The 4,773-nt window shown below is 43.3% G+C and overlaps 1 protein-coding gene across 1 annotated transcript in view; it reads right to left on the reverse strand.

Annotated features, from left to right (window-relative positions):
• The window catches only part of dspa (desmoplakin a), a 35,048-nt gene extending 30,755 nt beyond the window's left edge, over positions 1-4,293 (reverse strand). The window contains 3 exon segments of the mRNA XM_046852850.1: positions 312-433; positions 660-744; positions 3,927-4,293. The gene's annotated coding sequence lies outside the window, so the exon portion shown is untranslated.
• Positions 4,294-4,773: the final 480 nt, after the last annotated feature.

Here is a 4,773-nt window from a genome sequence, read left to right on the forward strand (position 1 = left end):
ACCCGCCAAACAAACAAACAACACTCACCAAAACACACACACACACACACACACACACACACACACACACACACACACCAAACATACAAAAACACAAGTAAACCCACCACACACAAACATACACTAACCACACAAACACACAACAAACCCGCCAAACACACACAAACACACCCACCACATAAACAAAGCACACCTACCAAACATACACAAACACACAACACACACACACATCAAACACACAAACACACAAACACCACTCATACAAAAACACATACACACCAAACCTACCAGACACACAAACATACACACACCTTTTTAAGATGGTTTCAGGATTCTGGCCGTAGTTGTTCATTTCCACCGCAACCTGATGAAGCTGCTTCATGCCATCATTAGCCATCGCCATGGCATTTTCAAATTCACTCATAGATCCTCCCTGTATCTCACACAGACACACACACACACACACACACACACACACACACACACATTCCAAAAAATAGTAAAGATTAGTAATGTCTGTGTGTGAAGTTTGTGTCTAGTGTGTTTTTCAGCATGTGTGCAGTGTGTGTATTGTTTATCTGTGTGTAGTGTTTTTCTGTGTGTGAGGTTTTTCATGTGTGTGTGTGTGTGTGTGTGTGTGTGTGTGTGTGTATACTCACTTGCTCCAGTATAGCTTTAGCCATTTCGAGGTTGTTCATGCATTGATTATATACAACCTGGCCTTTCTTTTGGAAAGTCATCATGCTAAAACACACACACACACACACACACACACAAAATTAACAAAGTGATTATCACTCAATATATATCATTGATTTATTTTCTTTTTTTTTTACATGTGTGGGTATTACTCTGGGTCTGTACCAGTTGTGTATGAGTTTTTCTGTAAGTTGATGTGTGTAAGTTGATGTGTGTAACTTGCGTGTAAGATGTGTTTGTGAGCTGATGTGTGTAAGTTGTGTGTATTTGGTGTGTGTAAGCTTTGTGTTAGTTGATGTGTGTAAGCTGTGTGTAAGTTGTGCAAGATGTGTAAGCTGTGTGTAATTTAAGATAAGATTAGATAAGATAAGATAAGATAAGATCTCGTCCCAGATTGGGGAAATTTCTTTGTTACAGCAGCAAAGGAAATAAAAAAAAATACAAATAATTTGTGTGTATATGTTGTTGTTTCTTGGTTGATGTGGAAGTTGTGCAATTTGTGCTATTGTGTTTACATGTGAAAACTCACACACACAGATCAGTCTTTCTTACATACATCAAATATACATCACATCTGTCACAAAATATTCAATGTATGTAAAATATTTCCAGATCAGTGTGAGTCACAAGTGTGAATGTGTGTTTGTTTTGGTTTCAGTCTCTTCCTCATGATAACATCTTTATTACTCTGATGTGTTCACCTGTAATGTTTGTAATTTTCATTGGTTTCTACCTTTCTATTGTCATTTTAAAAACTCATTTCCAGCTCTCACTTTACACCACCTCCGTCCTCACTTTACTCTAACTCTCACTTTACACCAGCTCCTCACTTTACTCCAGCTCCGTCCTCACTTTACTCCAGCTCTCACTTTACACCACCTCCGTCCTCACTTTACTCTAACTCTCACTTTACACCAGCTCCGTCCTCACTTTACTCCAGCTCCGTCCTCACTTTACTCCAGCTCTCACTTTACACCACCTCCGTCCTCACTTTACTCTAACTCTCACTTTACACCAGCTCCGTCCTCACTTTACTGCAGCTCCGTTCTCACTTTACTCCAGCTCTCACTTTACACCACCTCCGTCCTCACTTTACTCTAACTCTCACTTTACTCCAGCTCCGTCCTCACTTTACTCTAACTCTCACTTTACTCCAACTTCGTCCTCACTTTACTCCAGCTCTGTCCTCACTTTACTCCAGCTCTCACCTTACTCCAGCTCCGTACTCACTTTACTCCAGCTCTCACTTTACTCCAGCTCTGTCCTCACTTTGCTCCAGCTTGGTCCTCACTTTACTCCAGCTCCGTCCTCACTTTACTACAGCTCCGTTCTCACTTTACTCCAGCTACATCCTAACTTTGCTCCAGTTGTTACTTTGCTCCAGCTCAGTTATCACTTCGATCCAGCTGGGTCTCGTTACTTTAGCTTGATCCTCACTCTACCCCTGCTATGTCCATATTTTACAGCAACTCATTATGGAGTTTTGCACCAGCTTGGTCCTCATTTCACAGCTCTCAAGTCCTTACTTTACTCCATACTATGTCCTTTAATTTGCTCCTGCTTGGCCATTGCTAAGTCCTGGCTTAATAAAACATACACACACGCAGAGCATTTACTAATTTTTTGGTTGCAAACGTGATGTGGTTCAAAGGTTCATACGATGACCCGCTTAATAATACCTACATAAGCTCCTACACACTCCCTTCTACACACACACTACTGTACACTCCTAGTCCCTGTAGAATGGGCAGCCTGTACATATTCCATCAATGCTGAACGCTATATAAAAATTTTGAGCAATAAATGCTTACATCCAGAAATCGTCTTTTTCAGGGAAGGTCTTGCATATTTGAGCAAGACAATGCTAACTGCATACTGCATCTATTACAATAGCATGACTTCATAGTAGAAATAGTAGTAGTACATAGTAGTAAACAGTCTGGGTGCTGAACTGCTCCGTCTGCAGTCTAGACCTCTCATTTAAAAGCATTTGGTGCATCATATAACAAAAAATACAACAAAGGAAACCCAGAACTGTTGAGCAGATAGAATCCTGTATCAGACACATGTGACAACATTCCTCTCCTAAAACTTAATGTTTATGTTCACTGACAGAAGATGTGATGCTACACAGTGAGAAACATGTTCTTGTCACAACTTTAATGAGATGTGTTGTAGCCATCAAATTACAAATAACCTGATTTCTTTCCTTAAAATGGTAAAATGGTAAAAATTTTGTTTTATTGTGAATAAAATATTTGTTTATGAGTTTTGTTTTAATTTACAGTTTCAAAATGGTCAAAGGTCAATGTGTCAGAAACAAAAGCACTCCTGTTATGGACATAATGAGACAACCTGAGGGACCATCATGGTGGAACAGTCCACACACACACACACACACACACACACACACACACACAATCGTTAGATCAGTTACACAAACTCTGACCCTTGACCTCTGAAGGAAACTTCAGCCATTTGATCTGTAAAATTAAAGATACAATGCACAGTTCTGCTAGCTGCCCCCAACCTGCTAAACTGAACTGCCCCCAACCTCCTGAACTGCCCCCAACCTGCTGAACTGCCCCAACCTCCTGAACTGCCCCCAACCTGCTGAATTGAACTGCCCACTACCTCCTAAACTGCCCCCAACCTGCTAAAGTGCACCCAGCTTGCTGAATTGAACTGCCCCAACCTGCTGAACTGAACTTCCCCCTAACCTGCTAAACTGCCCCTAACCTGCTGAACTGAACTGCCCCCAACCTGCTGAACTGAACTTCCCCCTTACCTGCTAAACTGCCCCTAACCTGCTGAACTGAACTGCCCCAACCTGCTGAACTGAACTTCCCCTTACCTGCTAAACTGCCCCTAACCTGCTAAACTGAACTGCCCCCAACCTGCTGAACTGCCCCCAGCTTGCTGAACTGAACTGCCCCCAGCCTGCTGAACTGCCCAGCGCTATTGTGTATCTGCACTATGGATCATGAAGTTCTCTCCTGAGGAGCAGCTGAAGGTCACCACATATTTTAAACTCAGACCATTTTACAGTCACTGCATTGATCGAGAGATTATAGAGATCTCACTGATACACCTAATCAGGTGAGGGTTAGGAGCCTCACACAGGGGCCACACTCAGGGACCTCATACAGGAGCCCCACTCAGGGGTGGGGGTGGAGCTTCAGCATTGTTAGAACTCTGTGTGTTGTGTGTGTGCGCGCGCTTCTCACCTTCCCTGACCCTTCATGCTGTAAGTGTGTCCACTGAAGCGCTGCTGCATCATGCTCTCACTCAGGTCCGATTGGAAGCCGTTTCCGGTCGTGTACACCTGGTCGCTCACGCGCATGGTGGATCCGCGCGACACGGTGGGAAAGCGCGAGGAGGGAGTGCCGTGCGCGCTCATCGTGAACGCGCACTAGGTTCTGTCTTCACTTCAACCAAAACGCACCAAAATACAATCCAACTTTAGAAAGAGTGTAAGTGTGTATGTGTGTGTGTGTGTGTGTGTAGATATACACATATATATATATATATATATGAAAGAAAGAGAGAGAGAAAGTGAGTGAAGTGCGCACTTCTCCTCTCTGCTCCCGATCGCGGAAGAGCTCCACACACTCCTACAGCCGGGAATACAGCCTAGTGGGCGGGGCTTAGCTGTGTGTGTATTTGTGTGTGTGTGTGTGTGTGTGTGTGTGTGTGTGTGTGCAGAGCCCGTATTTTATAAAAGTACTGTTTAAACAACACTTTATTACATTATCATTTTGTATTAGATGACGTACGACGATGAATCCATTCCTGCTCTCTCTGTGTGTGTGTGTGTGTGTGTGTGTGTGTGTGTGTGTGTGTGTGTGTGTGTGTGTGTGGTGATGAGAGACAGACAGGTGAGTTCACACAGGTAAGTAATTTTTAGGTGTGTGTGAGAATTATAAATGGGAGAGTGAGAGTGAAGACACACCCTGTGTGACTCACACTGTGTCTGTGTGTGTGTGTGTGTGTGTGTGTGTGTGAGACACAGAGAAAGAGGACACACCCAATGCTGGAATGTCCTCGCACAGTAACGACCGTTTACACACATAC

This window comes from Silurus meridionalis, chromosome 6 (assembly GCF_014805685.1).
Source record: "Silurus meridionalis isolate SWU-2019-XX chromosome 6, ASM1480568v1, whole genome shotgun sequence".
Taxonomy (NCBI): Eukaryota; Metazoa; Chordata; class Actinopteri; order Siluriformes; family Siluridae; genus Silurus; species Silurus meridionalis.